The sequence below is a fragment of the Pongo pygmaeus genome, chromosome 15 (assembly GCF_028885625.2).
Source record: "Pongo pygmaeus isolate AG05252 chromosome 15, NHGRI_mPonPyg2-v2.0_pri, whole genome shotgun sequence".
Classification (NCBI taxonomy): Eukaryota; Metazoa; Chordata; class Mammalia; order Primates; family Hominidae; genus Pongo; species Pongo pygmaeus.
Window position 1 is genome coordinate 92,925,972 of NC_072388.2, and position 22,191 is coordinate 92,948,162.

Here is a 22,191-nt window from a genome sequence, read left to right on the forward strand (position 1 = left end):
GCCAAGGGCTCCCCATGGCTTCTCCCCTTGGGATGGCAGAGGGAGGGAGAGGCCCGCTCAGGGACCCACTCACTCTAGACCTTCTGTCTCTGACTCTGCAGGGATGGGCCCAGAGCTGTGCTTGTTAACAAGCTCACAGGGGGCTGGGCACGGTGGTTTACCCCTGTAATCTCAGCACCTTGGGAGTCCAAGGCAGGAGGATTGCTTGAATCTAGGAGTTCAAGACAAGCCTGGGCAACATAGGGAGTTCCCGTCTCTACAAAAAATGTAAAAACTAGCTGGGCGTGGTGGCGTGTGCCTGTGGTCCTAGCTACTCGGGAGGCTGAGGTGGGAGGATCACTTGAACCCCAGAGGTCAAGGCTGCAGTGAGCCATGACTGCATTGCATCACTGTACTTTAGCCTGGGCAACAGAGTAAGACACTGTCTCAAAAAAAAAAAAAAAAGAAAAAAAAATCCAGGGGAGTTGGGATCTGGCATTCTGGCATTTGGGAACTTTTGGGTCGCCATTCCCACAGGGCTTCACATCCATTATTGCATAACTCTGCGGCAGAGCAAGTGGCTATGGATACACCTGTTCACAGGGTAAGGGAGGCTCAGAGATGGGGGTCTTGCTAGAGGCAGCACAGTTAGGGTATGTGGTCATCTGAAAAGACACATCCGAGCCTCTCTCCCCAGTACCCCTGCGTCTCTGCTCCTGCACCCCTGAAATTTGAAGACCTGAATGTTCACTATTGCACCGACTAAATTTACAACGGGGAGCAGGCGGGGGAGGTGGGGAGCGGACTCGAGTTCTCTCCATTATGTTGCAGCCCCTGGAAGTTGAGCCGGGCTGTTTGGATTATGAAGCCAGAGTCGGCAAGGCCTGGGCCACCTGGTGGCTGCTCTGGGAACTGCAGGCAGGTACCCAGGAGGCCACAACAGGCCGGTTGTGGACCCCCAATCTGCACGGGAGGCGAAGACCACTCTGCTTGTTATGATGACTGAACAGCTGCACAGAAGCACCAATGCCCATTTGAGGAGCTGGCTCCTTTTGATTCAGGTTTAGAAATCTAAAGTCTCCGAGGCCGGCCTGGCTGGGCTTCAGGCAAATTGGGGCTCTTCTGGACCTGTTTCCCGTCTGCTGGTGAAGAGGCTGGATTAAATCTCTGGGGAGCCTGCTTGGCTCTGAAAGTCTTCTATGGCATGAGTAGGGACAACTGATGACAATTGAACACAGCAAATTCTTGTTCAAGTCCGAGTTTCAGGATTTGGGGAGGGGTCCTGCACACCTTGAGCTTGGAAATGTGCTACCCGACTTCCTGGGGAAAGAAAAAAGATGGGCTGATATGAGCCCAGTTCTCCTCTTGGACTCTCGTGCTTGCCAGGCGTTTTTCAAAGATGTTCAAATGAAAGCATAATTGAAAAATGAGGTTGTAACTCCGGGAGAAGGGGCGGCAGGCCCAGGGTTGCTGACTTAATCACGCCGCCTAATGTCATTACCTCTGTGTTAATAACGGGTGCGGCAGCCGCAGGGAAGGAGCCCCTCACTGTGGCTCGGACACTTTCCAGCTGACAGGGCTTTTCTTCTTCTGCTGTTTTTCACTGCAAACAAATGCCTTTCTCCATTCCAGAGAATTCCCTGGAGTGAGGTAAACATATGAGTGCAAATGGACTTTTTCTTCTTCTTTCTGAAACTCTTGAGCAGGAAAAAGGTGTGCAGGGCTGTATCCTGGGACAAGGGATGGCCGGTGCCCGGCAAAGTCCCAGAGACCAGCCCTTCCCCTCTCATCAGCAAGGCCCAGAGACCAGCCCTTCCCCTCCCATCAGCAAGGCCCAGAGACCAGCCCTATCCCCTCCTGTTAGCAAGGCCCCGGAGACCAGCCCTTTCCCTCCCATCAGCAAGGCCCAGAAACCAGCCCCTTTCCCCTCCCAGGCTGGGAGACGGGAGACCCGGAGCTCACCTTGGGGAGGTGCGCCTTTCTCTCTCTCCTCTTTCTCTCTTCACTCTCAAGGAAACGCTCTCTTGTCCCCTTCCTTCCCCTCAATCATCCCCTCCTCTCCCTTCCCCTCCTTTTTACCAAAAACTCACTGGACAGTGGCACCATCCAGACCAGAAAAGCAAAGGCTGGGGTACTGCTCTGGGCTCCACCCTCCCCCAAATGCTGGGGTCTTCTGGGCTCCAGCCCGGCCTTTGCCTCCTTTTCATTTTGGGAAATTTGACAAATACAGAAAAATCCTAAAAGGAAAATGACAACACCCCATATCTCCACTGCTCTGAATTAACCACTGAATTAACCACTGTTAATATGAGACATTAATATGTACTCATATGTGGCATTTTCACTTCTAGACATTTTTTAAGGAAAAACCACTCGCCTCTTTATTATTAAACAGGATACGTGCACATTTTAAGGAAGTCAAATGATCAGAAAAGTAAAGGGAACCAACCACTGTCACCGATTCCCACTGCCCAGAATTTGCCGCTGCTATTTTGGTGTCTTTGCTGGTAGTCATTTTGCTATGTGCAAATTAAAGAAATGAGACAAATAGCATATACGTCTATTCTCTTTAAAAAATTAGAATTCTACAACACAATTAGAATCCCCTTTGCCCACCCACTTTATTCTCGTGAGCCCGAGGAAATCGCTGCTCTCAGGCTGTGGCTGCCCTTGGAGCCCATTGTAAGCACCTTTACACACAATTATGAATCCAGAGAAAACACGAGGCGTCATTTTGTGCTTTGTTTCTATCATGCTGTCCCTATCATTTTCAACTTGCTTTGTCCTCTTAATCTGTTCTGAGCTCTATTTTCACTGCTCCCTACATGCTGAATTCTCCCACTCTCCTCCCCTCCCCCTCCCCTCCTCATCGGGGCTCCCTCCTCTCTTGTCCTTTCCTCATGGCCCTGGGTGGAGAACATGCGTGCTGCCACCGAGGCCCACCTCTGAGCTGCTCCGCCTCCCAGCTGCTCCGCCTCCGGCCTGCGTTCTCCTTTGGTGCTTATCTGCTTCCGCTATCATATTATGAGCCAATTATCTGTTCTTCTCTTGGGGTTACAATCACCGCCTCTCTGTTCTTGGTACCTAGCCCAGTGGTGCTCATTAAATGTTTATTAATGAATGTGAATTAAGCCACTTTAATTGAGCTGCTGTCAAACCTGGTTTTGCCTGCATACCTCCAGGGACAAAGGGCTCACTACCTAGATTCAGGTAGCAGCAGTGGGCTATCCAGCTGTGGCAGGCGGGGATCTTTAGCAAGGGTGTGCTGCCAGCTTGGCACACGTACTGTGGGGTGGAGAGGGCAGGTACAGTGGAGTGAGACTTGTGTAGGGGGTTGCATTGTGTCCCCTGGAAAGATTAGCTGAAGCCCTAATGCCAGTACTGTGAATGTGACTTTACTTGAAAATAAATGCAATGAAGTTAAGGTGACCGAAAGGATTAGGGCGGGCCTTAACGTTCTTTACAAGAGAAAGGAAAGAAATTTGAATACAAAGACACAGACTATGTCTGGATGCAGGCAGAGAGTGGAGTCACTGCAGCTGTAAGCCAAGGAAGGCAGAGAACTGCTGGCAACCGTCAGAGGCTAGAAGAGAGGCAAGGAAAAATTTTCCTCTAGAGCCTCCAGAGAGAGCTTGGCCCTGCTCACACCTTGATTTTGGTCTTCTGGCTTTCAAAACTGGGAGAGAATAAATTTGTCATACCTGGTTATGGCGGGCCTAGGAAACGAATTCAGCTTGTTATGCGGCAAAAGCTAACTGATGCAGCCACTGATGGGTTACATGCGACCTGATCAGGGCCAACGAGACTGTGCGGGACTGCCAGCTGCTCCCCAAAAGCCACTTCTCTTCTTCCTGAGCAGATGGCCAAGCTCAGCGTGGCCATGTGACTGGGGCCAACTTAATTGCGTAGGAGGTGGAGGGGCCACAGCTGGGAAGAAGTGGGCAAGTCACCTGTCTGTTTTTCTTTTCCCTTCCACAGGCTGGATGCATGTGCCATGGCCTGGGGCAGGAGCAGCAAACTGAGGCCTGCAGGACAAGCGTGGCCTGTGGTCCTGTTTTTGCCCAACCCACAAGTTAAGAACGGTTATTCCATTTTGTTTGTTTTTTGAAATATAGCTTCACTCTTTTGCCCAGGCTGCAGTGAAGTGACGCGATCTTGGCTCACTGCAACCTCCAACCCCCAGGTTCAAGTGATTCTCCTGCCTCAGCCTCCCAAGTAGCTGGGATTACAGGTGCTCACCACCACATCCAGCTAATTTTTGTATTTTTAGTAGAGATGGAGTTTCACCATGTTGGCCAGGCTGGTCTTGAACTCCTAACCTCGGGTGATCCACCCACCTTGGCCTTCCAAAGTGCTGAGATGACAGCGTGAGCCAGCACACCTGGCCAAGAATGGTTTTTACATTTTTAAAGCATTGTGAAAGATGAAAGAAAGAGAGAAAGAAAGGAAGGATGGAAGGAGGGAAGGAAGGAAGGGGAAAGAAAAAAGAAAAAAGAGAAAGGAAGAAAGAAGAAAGAAAGAACGAAAGAAAAAGAAGGAAAGAAAGAAAGAGACTATGTAACAGAGACCCTCAAAGGCTAAAATGTTGACTCTTTGGCCCTTTCCAGGAAAAGTCTGCCGACTCCTGCCCTAGGGGATGGTGAACCACAAGATGGAATGAGTCGGGTCCTTGAATAACCACATGGAGAAATGACCAGAAAGGCCCACCACAGATATTACATGACAGCGAAATGCAGTGTTATAGTCTGAGTTGTTACAACAGAATTTGAGGTCTGTTTGTCATTGCAACTTAGCCTTGCCTAACCAGTACAGAGACAAGGTGAGATTTTCACTTAGACTTCTGGAAAAGAGATTATTTTTGCCACCTACATCTACACCCTGAAACCAGGCAGGCACAAAACTGGTTGCCCATCCTGCTACAAGTGAATCCTGGGACATAAGCCTGCAGAGGGAAGGCGTGTAGAAGAATTAGAGAGCAACCTGATTCCGATGACATTGTTTGAACCCTGGAGCCAGCTGTACCTGCAGCTGACCCTACCTTCTCAGCTTACAAGAGCCACTGACTTCTCTCTTTTACATAAGACAGTTTGAAACTGTTTCTGTTACATTCAAACAAAAATATTCCTAACCTAGTTTGGTATTATGAGAGCAATAACCTTAAATCTGCTATCATTCATTCAGAAAAAGAATACATCCTTCACAGACTTTGGTGTTTTAAGTGCTAGCTCTTATTCATACAATGAATGAGATAAGATGAGACACATCTCCTGACAAATAGAAATTCACAGGGTGTGCTTAAGGCTATGGCTTGGCGCAGCTGCTCTGGAACCACAACACTGACTTCAGGAGCATGAGATGAGAGTCGGAGATACCACTTAAGAGTCTGTCTTTATGCAGCTGATAAAAGTGACAAGCTCATTCACAGCCTAATGTGGCCTGATGGCTAAAACAAATGAAGAGGGAAAGGCAAGCGTGGAGCTGTGGTCAGACTGCATGTGCCCCCGTTTCTGTACAAACAAGCGTCCTTAAGACGGGAGGCGTCAGGGAATGTCTATACCACTGCTTGGAGCTACCCAGACCATCTTTGGAAGGAGACACCAGGAACTGGAAACAGTGGCTGCTTCCAGGAGGGTCCCTGGAGGCTGGGGCCGGGGAGGGAGTGAGACTCTTTGTACTATCCGTTCTTTTGCATCTTGACAGAATGGAGCTGGGGCAAATGCATGTTGTGACTCTCCCCGGCCATGGGGGCAGATGGAGGCCCCAGAGGCAACAGGAGGCCCAGGGTTTGAGATCCGAGACTTGTGTTTAACCCATGACCATGAATGACCGCCCAGAAATGAACCAGCACGGGCCGCCTCTCAGGCATCTCAGCTCATGGACAAGTCCCACTGCTAGGGTCGGAGAGGCCAGGGCTTCTCACTAAGTCAGACGCGAACCAGAAAGATCAAAATGTCCTTGATCAAGAACCTGAAAATAGTTGCTATGACTCATCACACATGATGGACATGTCCTGCGGCCCCAGCAGGGCCTCTGGGTTGTGTCCCCAGCTCCTGCGTGGCCCCTGTTCAGGAGGCTAAGGAGCGACAGGGGGCAGAGCCAGAGGACGGGCTGTCCTGCGCCTTCACCTCGGGGCTGCCCTGGGCATCCGTCCTCCAGGCGGGAGCTCCTCCTCAGACGCTGTTGTAGAAGAGGTGCCGCCGTCCTCCGCAGGGGAGGCAGCTGCCCATGGCCTCTCAGTTTCCTGCATCTTCCGGAGACAGAGGCTGAGCTGCTGTGTGCTCCGTTCAGTCTACTTGTGAGACAGGCTCCGGTGCTGAGGCTCAGCCTTTTGAGAACAGGAGGCCTGGCTCTTTGGAAGTGGCGAGGGCGAGGAGTGCAGAGTGACAGTTGAATGCTGGGTTCCTTACAGACCATAACAGGGCCACAAGAAAAGGCCAAACAATGTCCAGGCCAGGCGGTGTGCAGAAGCAGAGTTCGCAAGGAGAGAGGGTGGGGCCTTCATGCCTGCCTCAGCTCCCCTTCCACATGAGGGTCCCTGGGGGCTGTGTCCCCCACAGGCATTTCCTTCAATCTCCAATAGGTCCTCTTCCATCCAGAACTGATGCTTGCCCCATCTCAGAGCCCACCAGCTCAATCCCCCTTCACTGAGCTGGGCCTCACTTCTCTACCCAGGGTATGGAAGAGACTAACAAAGTCTCTTCCAAGGATGACCCATACCTTTGCCTACCCTCGAACTCAAAATCTTCTGCAGGCTTGAGCATGAAAAGCCATTGACATCCTCACTCCCTGGGACTAGCCCCCCATCCCTGCCTCCTCTTCTGGCAGGGGCACCTCGGGAGAACCAACTTCCCCAGGCCCACCCCATCAGGATGTCAGGTGGGACTGGGCCAGCTGACATCAGGAGTGACTAGTTGACACTCTACTGCCCACCTTCCACTCCCACCACATTAAGTACCAGGGCACACAGTAGGTGCTCAGTTTGAGCTGCTGTTAATAAACTACTGGCTGACATCAACTGAGAGCTTACTGAGGCCGGAACCACTGTGTGGCCTTCTGTGTGGGCCACAGTGAGCTGACCTCTGAGCTTTGGGCCAAGCCCAAGACATGCAAAGTACCCAGGAGGGAGGGCTCTGCCCCACTGGCTGGGTGACCCTGGACCATCCCTCCATCTCTGCACCACAGTCTCCCATCTGGAAAACAACGCATCAGGAGGATTTTCCTAAGATGCACAGTCATGAAAAGGCATTCTTTAGCCACCGCTGCGGTACTGACCTGTCCCACACCTGAGTCTGCACCTGAGCATCTCCTAGGGAAAGGCTCTCCATCCTGAGTCCACGAGAATTTGGATGCCGGCTGTCTCTGATTGTCAAGCTCCTCTCCCGAAACGGCAACTCCCTCTGTCTGCCTGAAACGTGTACAAACACATTGCAGTCCCAAGATGAAGCTGGGTCAGCTTAACTTGCTGTTCGCTTAACTTGCTTCTCAATGGGGCGCGAGGGTGGTGATGACATCAGGGCAGGGCTTGTGATCTTAGGGCCACTGTAGGAAGAGGCATTCCCACCTTCTAGGGAGGGAGAGGGAGGAGGGGACTATTACAGAATGCTGAAAAGCCACAGGGAAGCCCTCGGGGCAGTGGGAGCCCCAAGGGGTTCATCAATCCTGGACTGGGGGGTGGTCTAGAGTGTTTTCTGGAGTGAGCAATACTTAGACTGGGTCTTGAAGGATAAGTAGGAGTTTGCCAGAAAAGAAGTAGGGGTGTAGCATTAGGTGGAGGGCATGACACTTACAAAGGTGGAAAAATGAAGGACAGCATGGGGACTCTGGGGACCTAGAGTGGACTCTCTGGCCATGTATGTCTGTCCCTGCTCTCTGGACAACTTCAGAGAACTGGCATATGGGCTGGGAGTGGGGGTGCTGGAGGGAGGTGAGGCTGGAGGGGCCAGGAGCACCGTCTTTCTTCTCTTCAGGGGGTTGGTCCACCTGCCCCCAGCTGCAGACCAGCCCGATACTAGGCCTGAGGCCCAAAGGTCACCTTGCTCAGGAATCTGTCTGCCATAATGAAGGAGCCGCTACTCCCTCCCCTAACACCATCTCCTTCTGCTGCCTCAGTTCCATGCTCTGCCCCATCTCGCCAGATTCCTGCGGCAACCCTGCACTGGTTCCCAGCTTCAACCAAACCCCACCCTCCACATGGTCCTGGACGACCTTCTTCGTGCATCCTTCACTTGTGAAGAGCCCCTCAAGGAGGCGACATCACTTTCAGGATGTGATGGACACACTCACAGGCAGGAGGGGAGGCAGATGGGACCAGACCCTAATGCTCCAGGAGAAAGGGACAGTTCAAGTCAAGGGCACCTAGGACCTCCGAGATGCCGGATCCCAGGCTGTGGCTGCACCTGACCCCACAGCAGCGTCAGCCAAGCTTGATCCCACCCCGCTCCTGAGGCTGCTTCTCCACTTGATTGCTGGACACAGGGGGCTCTCCTGGTTTCACTCCTTGTTCTCCTTCACTTCCTCCTCCACATGCAAACGTTGTCTGCAGCAGGAATGAGGCCCGGCCTTTTCTTGTCCCTCATCTCTGGGGCAATCTTCTAACAGTGGAGGAAGGCTTAGCCTAACCAACTCCATTTTGCCTCTGCCCTTATAGTAAAACCTTTTAGGTAAAACTTATGCAACCCGTGGCCCACGGGCCCCATGCGGCCTGGGAGGCTTTGAACGCAGCCCAACACAAATTCATAAACTTTCTTAAAACATCATTAGTTTTTTGTGTGTGATCTTTTTAAAGATCATCAGCTATCATTTGTGTTCATGTATTTTATGTGTGGCCCAACACAATGCCGCTTCTGTCAGTGTGGTCAGGGAAGCCAAAAGATTGGACACCCCTGCTTTAGGTTCAAAGCTTCTGCTGGCAGGGCACGGTGGCTCACGCCTGTAATCCCAGCACTTTGTGAGGCCGAGGCGGGCAGATCATGGGGTCAGGAGATTGAGACCATCCTGGCTAACACGGTGAAACCCTGTCTCTACTAAAAAAATACAAAAAATTAGCCAGGCTTGGTGGCGGGTGCCTGTTGTAGTCCCACCTACTCGGGAAGCTGAGGCAGGAGAACGGCGTGAACCACCCAAGAGGCGGAGCTTGCAGTGAGTGGAGATTGCGCCACTGCACTCCAGCCTGGGCAACTCTGTCTCAAAAAAAAAAAGCTTCTGCTTAGCTTTACATGTAGGCTAACTAATTACTTGCAGTTCAACTTTAAGAAAAGAATGATAATAGCCCCTTTCTCAAAACGAACTCCCGAGGAGATAAGGACGTGTACACAGGAGGAACAGTATTTCATTAAAGATTTATAGGAACCCTGTGGCCTGACCTACTTCATCTGAACCGAAGTCAACTGACCAAGAACAAAGATGTTTCACAACCTCCTCAGACCCTTGCTCACACCCACATGATTGTGGTCGTCGGTCACTTCTTGACCTCAACTCCCTCCTCTTCCCTTCTTGACGTTAAAGGGAGCCTGAAGTCCCTACTAACTTAAGAAGGTTCTTTAGGACACCAGTCCACCATCTTCTCGGTTTGCTGGCTCTCTGAGTGAAGTCGCTTTTCTTACCCCAACACCTTGTCTCTCAACTTACTGGACTTACTGGCTGTTGGGCGATGACTGGTATGAGCTTGGACCCAGCTAGACTCTCATCCTGGCCTTAGATGCCTGCCCACTGCGGACTCCCACATCTGACCTCTCTCCGAGGATCCAAACTCAAATTTCTTTTTCTTTTCTGTTTATTTATTTATTTTTTGAGACGGAGTCTTGCTCTGTCACCCAGGCTGGAGTGCAGTGGTGCGATCTTGGCTCACTGCAACCTCTGCCTCCCGGGTTCAAGCAATCCTCCCACCTCAGTAGCTGGGATTATAGGCACGCGCCATCACGCCCAGCTAATTTTTGTATATTTTGTAGAGACAGAGTTTTGCCCAGGCTGGTCTCGAACTCCTGAGCTCAAGCTATCCTCCCACCTCAGCCTCCCAAAGTGCTGGGATGACGGGTGTGAGCAGCGGCGCCTGGCCCACACTGCCTTCGTGACCCCGCACGTGCACTGCTAATTGGCACCTCTGACTTCTGGTGACCAGAACGGAACTTTGGATTCCCTCCCTGAAGCTGGCTTCTCCCACAGCCCCCGTTTCCTCAGAAAACAGCCCTTCCGTTTACCTAGTGGCCCGGGTCAAAATTGAGGGGTTACCTTTGATTTCTCCCTCTCTTGAAAGCCCCACGCTCACCCTTGTCCAGGGAGCTCTACCTGTAAGGGCCTCACCCTCATGCCAGGCTCCAGCTTGACATTCAGGTCTCAGCCGAAGCGTCCCCAGGGGCCTCCCCTGACCTGTCCATGGCCCTGTTGAATCCTCTGCATGGGGCCCATCGCTGCCGGAAGCTCTGTTTGCTTAGTTAGTGTCTGTGCCTCCCCCACAGTGGAATGATCTAGGGCCTTCCTGGGGTCCTGCCATGTCCCCGCCTCCAGGAGAAGACCCGGCACTGAGCAGATGCTCCACGTGGGTTTGCTGGGAAGCAGGTGGAGGGCCCAGGAGTGCTCAGGACTGGGAAGGGGACACTGCTTTGGAGGAGCAGGGAAAAGAGCTCAGGCAGAGAGAATGAGGGTGGGCGGTGGAGGGGACCAGCGGGAGAGGCCACATGTCAGACCCCCGGGGCTGATGCTGCTGCAGCCCTCGGAGCACCCTCTTGGGATGTTGTCTTCGACTCTAGCCTTTGCTTTCACCACGGCCACGAGCCTCCTGTGCCACCACGCACTCACATTCTGATTGAAGCCCCTCTCTTTACCATCTCGGAAAGCAGCACTGCCGATGACCTCTCTGCACGTGTGGACTGGCTAAAGTCCTTTGCCACACCTCCTCACGCTGCACCTTAATCATCTGTGTCTCAGTCTCACTCGCTCTTGGGGTGCACCCTCCCTGGGGTCCTGAGAGCCCATGTCAACATGAAACCATTGACCAGCTCCTCCTGGGGGCTCCAGACTCTGCAGTTGGAAGAGGCAGAAATGCCCTCTGCTGGCCACTGGCTGGCTCCCTGCACCCCAGAGCAACAATCAGGAGTTGACAGATGAGAAGCCAAGCTCAGCCCTTGTCCCTAACTCTTCTCGTCCTCCCCAACCCCACCCATCACCCGCCCTGTGTTCCCCCAAGTGCACGTCTCCCCTCCTGGAACCCTCCTCTTCAAATCTTCCTTCTTCTTCTTCCACTGGTTCATCCACACCCAATCTACACCCCATCCACACCCCCATCATCTTTAAGACTCAAGTTAGTGTCATTTCCTGCAGGAAGCCTCCCCTGACTTCATCCAGGGGAACTGGCCTTGCCTGCCTTCTACTCTTGCCGTCCTTACGACGACACTCCTCACAGTTTCTGCCACCGCACAGTCCTCATCTGTCCATCTGCCTCTCCCTGCAGGCAACTGCACTCCCTGGGGTTGCGGACAATGGCCCTGATGTCCTCAACACCCAACACAGAGCTGTGCAGGGCAGAGGCTCACATAGAAAATGTTCGCTGAATGAAGTCAACTGACTTCAGAGGTTCTGAGCAGGACTGTTCTGAGGTGGGTGCCCTGGAGCAAAATCCAATATACATATTGGGGAACAAAAACAATATACATAAGTATGTGCTCATTAAGAAACATTTCAAACAACAGAAAAGTTTACAAACTAAAAAATGCAACCCTTTTCAATTGTTTCCCAGCCTACAACCTTTCATAAATCACTGCTATTCTTGACGTGGGGTGTGTTCGTCCCAAACATTCCCAAGCATTCCCATTGACTTTATTTTACCTTTCTTCTTTTTTGTTTTTAACATAAATGAGGTCATACAGTACATATAATTGTATCCCTTTTTTTCATGAAAAGGTCCATCTTGAGGTCCTTCTAAGTCAGCAACTGTAGGTTTATGTCATTCTTTTTAGTGGCTGCAAAGCATACCGTACCCCAGTTCCACCATAGTGTCTAAATCCGAGGCTTGTCAATTATATCTTGGTAAAGCTGGGGACAAATGCTAGGTGTTTGGTTTTTTGATTTGGTGGCTTTTTATTTTATTGTTTTTTGCAGTTGCAAACAACATTTCTGCAAACGTCTTCATGCCCGACTCTTTGTGTCCATGTGCACATATTTCTCTAGAATTGACTCTTAGAAGTGGAAATGTTGAGTCTGAGAGCATATCTATTTCACATTCTAATGATACTAGCAAACTCCCTCCAAAACATGGATACCAATTGACACTCACATCAACAATGCATACATGTCTCTTTTTTTCCACATTCTTGACAGCATTGGGTGTTATTAGACTGTAAAATTTTTTTGACACATCTAATCATCTCAACCTTCAAATCCGGCTTAACTCTGATTAAAGTGGGTATTTCGAGAAGCCCTCAGAGAACAGAGCTTTGGAAAGGGTGCATGGTAGAGAGATGAGCCTCTAGCCTCCCAGAGCAGCAGCTGGTAGCTCCACTTCCTTTTCCTTGTCCAGGGAAGGAAAGTCTCTCTCAAAACCCTTGGTCCTGGAGTCACAGCCCAAGCCCCTCAGTAGTTCCCTCAGGAGCAGAGGGTCTCCTGGGTCAACCAGAATCCCCACCGAGGTGGATTTGCTTCTGGCAACATCTCCAGTCTGAATGTGATCCCAGACGATACTTAAGGAAGCAGCTCCTTCCTGTTCTCTGAAAAATGCTGTCTGCAAGGGAGAATATGCATTTGGGAGAACTGGAGAATTACCAACTCGGTTATGCACAGTGAGCCCAGGAGAATATGAAACAAAGTGTATGTCCTGCAAGAACCACAGGTTTTGGAGATGTTAAGAGTGGCCTGCTGGGCCCACAGAGGGGGCTGCTGGAGCATCAGAGGGGCTCACCTCTTATTCCACTCCCTCCCCGCCGACCCTAGACTAGAAGGAATCTATTTGGAGAATGACACTTGGAAAGAGCTTGCCATTTGTGTTGCCTAAAAAGATATAGAGAAAGGAGCAACGGGGCATTTCCAACATTCAAACAGTGTCACATTCATCCCAGATTCCGAGGTCCTCCTGGTCAGCACATGGGGGGTGCGGGGGCAGATGGCCCACAGACACCCGGGATTGTGTTTACAGACTTTAATCTCCTAAGAGCCCAGGGATGGCTTCCAGGGCTTGCTGGCTTGCCTGCCTTCCTGTTTTTATCCTAATAGGCCTTATACAAAGACTTTAAAGTGACTCATGGAAAAACCCAAGCTAGGGAAGAGGGCTGGAGTCAGCCACCAAGTGGAGGACTGTGGGAGGCCCACAGGGACGCTCATCAGAGACCCAGGAACCTGAGTGGTCTCAAAATGCATCTGCAGGAAGGTCAGGACAGGGAAAGTGGGTGCTGGGGGACACAGAATGAACGCTTATTGGAGAACATCCTGGGAAAGAGAAAAACACCTGTGCTAAAATACATCCCCGAGATGGGCATGGTATTTAATTTCCAATCTGCTTCCATTTGTACGTACTCAGACATTCTTTCCTCCTATGAGGAAGGCAGAGTAGGTTTTATTATTCCTATTTACCGATGCCCAGAGAAGGGGTGTCCTCCCAGGTAGCACCCCTGACCCAGAGGCAAGGGTCCTCCTCCCAGTTTCTTAGGAACTTGTGGGCCTTATTTGCCTGGCCAACTATTTTGCATCCTTTACGGCTCAAATCTGCCGCTAGAGCTGTCCCCAAGGCCTCTACTATCAGCCCTTCTGCTTGTGTCCAACTAACACTCCGAGCCATGTCCTGTCATTGTGTGCTGTAACTCTGTCATCTTCTGGCTACACAGTAGGTAAACTCCTCTCCCACCTCCTCCACCTCCCCTGGCCTGGCCTCTCCCACCCGGCGTGGCTGAGCAGAAGTGTGTGGAATAGCTGGATGGGAGTGTCAGTAGATGCTAAGAGACAACTGGACATGTCACTGCAACCCTGAAGCCAAAGTAAGCCAGCGTGCCTCAAATGTGCACCACCTGCCTGGCAAAACCACCGTGGGGTTCTGAGGATCCCAGTTCTACTCAGGAAAAGGAGAAAGACAATCCTGGGATCCAGGTGGAGGGTGGAGGTAGAGAAGGAAAAGGAGCCGGAGTCTGGAATGCCTCAGAGGTGCTGGCACAGGGAGGGAAGGGGCAGGGCAGGGGCTACTGGCCTAGGCGCCTTCGAGAACGGATGGAAAGGCTTCTTTCACCGGAAGCACGGAGGCCCCGAGCAATTCCAAGGGCTCCCTCTCGTGGCCATTTGAGGCCAAAGCTGAGTGTTCAGGTGAATCCTGCATTTTCCTCTCTTAGCCAAGGGTGCAGAAAATGGGTTCAGAAGAGAGAGGAGGAGCACTTGTCTTGGAGTCAGGATTCATATCCTGACCATGCCACTAATTCACCAGGTTGCTTTGGGCAAACCACTCAACTCTCAGCCTCAGTTTCCTCATCTGGTTAATGAAGTGGTCTACCTGGCACCATGGCTCACGCCTGTAGTCCCAAAGCTTTTGAGGCCAAGGCAGAAGGATCATTTGAGGCCAGGAGGTTGAGACCAGCCTGGGCAAACATATCAAGATCCTGTCTCCACAAAAAAAAAAAAAAAAAATGTTTATGTAATCCCAGCACTTTGGGAGGCCGAGGTGGGTGGATCACGAGGTCAGGAGTTTGAGACCAGCCTGGCCAATATGGTGAAACTGCATCTCTACTAAACAATACAAAAAAAAAAAAAATTATCCAGGTGTGGTGGTGAGTGCCTGTAGTCTCAGCTACTTAGGAGGCTGAGGCATGAGAATCACTTGAACCCGGGAGGCGGAGGTTGCAGTGAGCCAAGATCACGCCACTGCACTCCAGCCTGGGCAACAGAGTGAGACTCCACCTCAAAAAAAAAAAATGTTTAGAATTAGCCAGGATGGTGGGGCGCACCTGTAATCCCCGCTACTCAGGAGACTGAGATGGGAGAATTGCCTGAGCCCAGGAGTTCGGGGTTACAGTGAGCCATGATCATGCCACAGCACTCCAACCTGGGTAACAGACCAAGACACTGTCTAAAAACAACAAACTAAGAGGGTTGGATGAGATGAATGGCTCTCACAAATGAGAGTGCTGAGATAAACACTCTGCACGTGTTACTGTAGCCTCTTCCAATGACATGGCAGGACTTTGGCTTTGGGATGATAGTGACATTGATGGGTTGTTCCTGTGCTTAGCTCTGTAGCACAGGCCAGCTCTGAGCTGAGCACTCCACGTGTGATGGCAGGCAGGTACCACACACAGAGGAAGAGGCTGAGGGTCAGAGAGGTTACATGACTTACCTTTGGCCACGCAGCTGGTGAGTGGCAGAACTGGGACCTGAAGCCAGGTTTATGGCTCCAGAGCTCCCCACTCTCCCCGTCCATGGTGTTTCTCATGGTTTCTAAGGTCCTTTTCATCTCCAACTATCTGTGATTCGAGGTGTCTGATGAAGAAAAGAGATTCACAGGAGAGAGTAGGGTCTTGGCAGGTAGATAAGATAGGAACGAAAGAGACAGTTGACAGGACAGTCAGGCCCAGAACAACTCATAGACAAAAAGCATGGTCTTTACCGGAGAAGAAATTATGACCACCACTCAATTAGCCATCAAAACTGTGTTTTCTGGGCCACCAAGGAGCACAAGAAAGGGCCCCATTGTCTGAAAACATGTTGAACTAAAATATCATCAGACTTTTTAAATAAACTTTGCAACTGCCCATACCAAGCTTGCTGCCTCTGAGCAGCCTGGAAGTTCTTGAATGTCCATCCATTTATCCATCTGTCCAACCATCCATCCATCCACACATCCATTTATCCACCCACCCATCTCCCCATGCCTCCATCCATCCACCCATCCATTCAATTGCCCACCTATCTACTTATCCATCCAACCTGTCCATTCAGTCATCCATTTCCCCATCCATCCATCCACCCACACATCTCCCCATCTTTCCATCCATCCATCCATCCATCCATCTAACCCTGAAGCCAAAGTTTGTGCACCCTCATCTACCCATCCATTCATCCATATGTCTGTCCATCAAACATTGCTGAGCCCTGAGCTACTGGTGCCTTATTCTCAAGAGCTCCTAATTGGATATTATTGGATATTATATGTCTCAGACATGTAGGGCAAAAAACTCAGAAATGTGTTGCATTAATTATCTATTGCAACAGATTGCTTAGCAGCTTGAAACAACAAGCTTGGATTACCTCACACAGTATCTGTGGGTCAGGAGTCTGGGAGTGGCTGAGCTAGGCTCAAGGTCTTTCATGAGGTTGAAGTTAAGATATTGACTGAGAATGGAGGATGTGCTTCCAGAATAGCTTGCTTACATGGCTACTGACAGGAGACCTCAATTCTCCACTGGCTTTTGGCTCAAGTCCTCTCAGCTCCTCCTCATATGGGCCTCTCCTCAGGGCTGCTTGAGCATCCCCACAACATGGCAGCTGGCTTCCCCCAGAGCTGATCCAAGAGAGCGAGGAGGAAGCTGCTGAGCCTGTTATGACCTCATCTCTGAAGTCACAGATGGTCACTTCATATCATTCTATTCACTAGAAGAGTGACTAAATCCAGACCACACTAAGGGGAGGAGTATTAGGCTCCACTTCTTAAAGGGATGAGTAACACAGAGCTTTGGACATACTTTAAAATCATCGCGTGTGTGGAAGGTGCTGAGATAGAGTGTGAAGGATACTGAGAGGCAAGAGGGAGAACGTGGTCAATTCTACCTAGAATAACAGAGGGAGTCAGAGAAGTAAAGTTCTAAGGAGGCGATAATGAATGAGCTGAGTTCTATCCTAGACCTGGAATGTGACCTTAAACAACCCACCATCCCTTTCTGGGTCTCTGTGTTGTGGAAATAAATTGGGATCACCCAAAGGAGATCAAACAGAGGCCATTCGTTGTGTGCTTGGTATGGCAAGGGAATTGGCCACTGTCACTTGCATTTGACAGAGACTCCCAGGCAGGCAGGGTGAGGGGAAGCATCATAGTGAAAAGGGGGAGGCCTCAGGTGTGCCCTGATTGGAGGTTGTTGCATGGGGAAGCGGGAAGTGGCTAGCTGGAAGCCCGACATCTTATGTGATTGCATTGGGAGCATATTTGGCTCTCTCTCGTTGGTGTTGAGTTGGAAGCAGTAGTCAACAATAGGGAAGCTGACCAGGATTGACCGAGCCCTGACCATTCTGGGCCCATTGCCACAGAGGTTTGGTTTGGCTTCCTGTGCTGCTTGCTGCAGAGATTGTGGGACAAGGTTCTCTTTTCCTACACAGGCAGGCCATTGTCTGTTTGTACATTTAGGGTTTTGGGGTCCTCCCCTGAAAATCAAAGGTTGGTTGGCTGAGCTCTGAGGTCCTGCTCAGCCCTGACATTCTGAGGATCTGGCTTCTTCACCTGGAAATGAGGTGTCCAGAGATGGAGATGTACTGGATGGAAAAGGGACTGGCCAGTCCGAGGGGCGGCCATGCCAGAGGTGAGGCCTTGTGGACAAACTGGAGATGAAAGACAGGGAGATGCTTCGCATGGACCCTCCTTCCTGTGGGTACTCCCAGGAGTTTCCAATTCTCAGCAACCCACAGCATCCCAGCATCTTTGACTCTGGACCTTGAAGGTTACAGATCACCTCAGGCAACTTCCCCAGTGCACATGCCGATGCTTAAATCTGCATTACTATCTTCTCCCCAACTGGCAGTCTTATTCTTGCTTGATTACCTCTGGAGACAGCAGGCACACTCTCAGTGGAGACAGGGGTGTGGCCCATCTGGTCTGGCACACGAGGTGGCTTCCGAGACGGCTGGTACGTGTGTGGCGTGCTCAGCCCCTGAGCACTCATCCCACCACATCCTCCCCAGGCTGACCTCGCCCTTCCCTCTTCCCCCGCGCAACAGCGGCTGAGGATTTGCCTCAGGAAGGCCCCTGGCATCGCTTCTCGGCGTTTTGGCTAAGATCAAGTGTAGGAAGCCCCCTGGTAAAAAAGAGAGGGGAAGGTTAGAAGGGAACCCAGCCTTTTTCCAATGCCACCTCCATAGGGAAGCCTTTTTATCAGATTAGCAATGGTCTGGAGGAAATGGGACACAGGACTGGTAAATTTTGACATGGAAATGGAGATGAGGAAAAACCTGTAAGTGCTCTTCAACTGTTATGTCTTCGTTATGACAGCACAGACCTCCTAGTGTCGCCATCTCCTCTGATGGTCACCATCACCCTGAAGGGCATGGCAGGGCCCCTCCTCCCAGGTCCCCCCTCTTAGGGTGTGACTCCACCACCTGCCCGCTTGCCCAAGCCTGCAAGTCTCCCTGAACTTCTCCTTTGTGCCCCCATATCTGACCCTATAAAGTCTGTTTCCTAATGGGCACAGAAACCCATCCTCCCTGTCCCTCCGTGGCCACTGTACTGCAATAGTCATGGCCAGAGGCTGAGGCCCAACAACCTGGGCGCAAATCACGGCACTGACATGAACAAGTTGTGAGGCCTCTGGTGCCCGATCCCGCCTTGTTAAGCCCATCTCTCATCCTCACAGCGTCCCTTCCCCACCATCCAGCAGGATGAAGACCACCCCACCCTCCCTTCCTCTGTTCCTGAAGCCCAGCCCACCCTCCCTTCCTCTGTTCCTGAAGCCCAGCCCACCCTCCCTTCCTCTGTTCCTGAAGCCCAGCCCACCCTCCCTTCCTCTGTTCCTGAAGCCCAGCCCACCTTCCCTTCCTCTGTTCCAGCCTCTGTCCCATCAGCCTATCCTCCAGGTTCTGTCACACCCAGGAGCCCACACAGAGGTCGGTGAGCAGAGGACTCTTTAGCTCAGCTCTTCATGAAGGAGATGGAGGGGTGGGGGCTTGGTAAATAAATACACCAAACAGCTGGATGATACAGGCCCATTCTGCATGGAATTAAAGTCACATGCAGATGGAGGCAGGTGGGGGCAGTGGCCCTGTAGGTGGACTGCTGGGGTTTGTATCTGGCTCTGCCATTTACTAGCTGTGACCTTCAACGTCACTTCATCATTCTGTGCCTTAGCTTCCTCATCTTAAGATGGGCTGCTAATAGTATCTACTCACGGGTTATAAGACAGACAGCCCTTCCCTATGCGGGTGGCACCATTCATTCTGTTCAGGGCCTGCACAGAACAAAAAGATGGAGGGAGAGTGAGTTTGCTGTCTGCCTGTGACTGCTTGAACTGGGACATCGATCTTCTGCCCTCAATGCTCCTGGCACTCAGGCCTTCAATCTGAACTGGAATCTCCACAGTGGGCTTTACCGGGTCTCCAGCTTGCAGATGGTGAATTGTGGGACTTCTCCGGCTTCACAATCACGTGAGCCAATTCCTTCTAATAAATCTCCTTGTGTGTGTGTGAACTGTTGGTTCTGTTTCTTCGGACAACTCTGATTAATACACCACATGCTTAGAATAGTGGCTGGCACACAGTAGGTACTCAATGAGTATTAGCAAATATTACTATCTTACCTGGTTCCATAAATACCTTCCCACTGAAAAGGTGTTCCTTTCTGTCTCACCTTGGAAGTGATAGGGCCACCAAAACTGATCCTTGCATGTTTCTCCAGAAGGCCTCTCTGGTCTTGTCTGGTGTCCATGAGCCCAGTTGCACCAGGGACTCCAAGGCCAGGCCTGTGGGGTGCTGAGAGAACTGGCCTCTTAGTGCTGAGTGGGCCAGGGTCCCTCTGATGGCTGCCACCTGCAGCCTCCTCTAGGCCCCTGCTGGCCAGGACGTATGGGAAGCTCTGGGTGCACAACAGTTTTGGGGATGAGGCTGGGATCCGGGAAAAACGTATGTCTGCCTGTCTGGTAGGGTCTGCCTCCCAACTCCACATGACTCAGTTTAATTCAGTCAATTCCCAAAGCACTGCTGAGCCCCTACTCTGAGCCAGTTGAACTGTCAGGGCCCCAGAAATAAACCAGACCCAGTCCCTGTTTTTAAGGTATTCTGCAGAGCCTCAATCTTTCTGCAGATGGACTTCAGGGGTTTAAGAGGGGGACTGCCGCCCCAGCCCACCCAAGTCACAACCACAGCTGATCCCTCCAACTCATCTCACATTTTGGTCTTCAGTGAGACAGTTGCTTAAAAGAAAAATTTGCTTTTTTTCTTTTTCTTTTTTTTTTTTGAACAGCCTTGGAAATAGGGCTCATATTAAACGTGGCCTTGATGTATGAGTTTAATTTTGACAGTGAATGAGGGAGTGAGAGGAAAGAGGGCAGTCCAGGTAGAGGAAACAGCTTGAGCAAAGGTGAGGCTGTGTGCTTCTCAGAGGGGAAAGAGGGACATTTATTGAAGATTTGTCCAGAGCCGAGTGTGAGTGAGCACCCGGATATTCAGCTCTCATGAGAATCCTGCAAAGAGGATGCTAATATCCTCATTGACAGATGAGGCGCAGAGAGGCAAAGTAAAGTTCAGGGCATAGGCTTGGGAATCACACCCAGCTGGGAGATTTCCAGCACACATGAGTTTTCTACTGCCAGAGGCTACTTGAGGGGAGGCAGAGTTCCAAGCAGGTTTCATGCTGGGTGTGACCAAGACAGACTCCAGTTGCTGGGCTTGAGTTAGCATGGCTCCCCGATGTTGGAGAAGGCTCACTGGGCAGAGTTGGGCTAACAGGGTGGGCTTGGGGCTGTCATCATTCATGGCCATGTGGACACGGCTCAACCATTTATAATTAGAGTTATAATTTAAACAATCAACAAAAAAGACTTGGTAAATACCTTCACCTCCCAGCATACACACATCACATCTATTATTGCCACAAAGAATTCGTGACCAAAGGAAGCTGGTTCAAAAGCCCAGCCCTGTGTTAAGGTCCCGTGGGGTCTGAGCAATGTGGAAATACCCCGGGAAGAGATAGATCTCTTCTGTGTCCTCCCAAGACCTCTGGAGTTCCTAGGATAGTCATCTGATAAAGTGGTTGGTAGGAAATAAGCCATGAAAACAACAGAAACGTGATAAGTAGGTAAGTAGATAGACAGGGGGATTGGATGGATGGATGGATGAATAGACGATAGATAGAAGATAGATAGATAGATAGATAGATAGAAAGAACATAGACAGGAAGGGAGGGGGCCAGACTGGGAGGTGGCAAGGATACTGCCCCACAGTCCTGCCTAGCTGGACAGGACCAGGGCCAGCTAGGAGCAGGGAATGGACTGAGATGAGGCAGAGCTGCTGCTGTCAGAACCAAAGGCCCAGAGGCTGCTCTGTGCAGTGGCTTCATCATCCCCCAAATACAGGGTTTGAATGTACAACTAACTTCCCCAGGCAGAGATCTTGCTTTGATCAAAGCTGTAAGGCCAGAAAGTGCTGGCACATAGTAGGTGCTCAAGGCGTAGTTTTGAGTGAATGTGTGGAAAGGCTTGTCCACATCCTAACTGGACTTTGTAGGCAAACCGTCCTCGCAGCTGCCCCAGGCCTGGAAGAAGCAGTACGTGTGCCCCAACTTGAAGGGCAGGTGGTATCAGGAGCACTGGCTGTGGGGCCTGAGGATCCAGGTGCAAGGCCTGACTTTGCTATTAACTGAGAGTTCAGTTCACCGTATACAACAGCCCTCTGAGGAGGACACCACTATCCCCATTTTACAGACAAGGAAACTGGGACCTCAAGAGATCAAGCCATTTGCCCAAGGTCACAGAATGTGGCAGTGGTAAAACATGGCCCCTCCAGAAACATTTTTAAAAGAAACAAAGAAAAAGAATTAAAAAAAAACAAACAAACAAAAGAAAAAACATGGCTCCAAAATTCTTTGACCGTCCTCCCATTGAGAGATGTGGTCTACATCCCTTCCTCTTGAGTCTGGGCGCTGTGACTGCTTGACTAAGAGAATACTATGGAAGTGATGTGGTTTTGGTTTTGGTTTCTAGGCCCCAGTCATAAGAAACTAGCAGGCTCCACTTCTTGTCTCTTGAGATGTTTACATTTGGAACCCAGCCGCCACGCTGTGAGGAAGCCAGGAAGCCACAAGGAGAGGCCACTGGAGCTGTGCCTGCAACAGTCCAGCTCAGGCCACAGCCAGCAGCCAGCATCAAGGCCCAGACGTGAATGAGGAGGACTTTGAGATGGCTCCGGTCCCGGCTGTCAAGTCACCCCCAGTCTTTGAGTCTTTCTAGCCCCAGACATTGCAGATGGAGATAAGTGGCTCCCACTGCCCTTTCTGAATTCCTGACCCATGAGTACCGCTGAGTTCAGGGAGGTTGCTACAGCAATAGTGATAGG

General features: G+C 51.0%; 1 long non-coding RNA gene across 1 annotated transcript; it reads right to left on the reverse strand.

Annotated features, from left to right (window-relative positions):
• Window positions 1-5,187: 5,187 nt before the first annotated feature.
• On the reverse strand, window positions 5,188-16,459 carry LOC129012142 (uncharacterized). Its single transcript, XR_008493568.2, has 3 exons — window positions 16,315-16,459; window positions 15,281-15,423; window positions 5,188-7,384 (listed from the first exon to the last, which is right to left on the reverse strand). It is a non-coding gene; the product is annotated as an uncharacterized LOC129012142 (long non-coding RNA).
• Window positions 16,460-22,191: the final 5,732 nt, after the last annotated feature.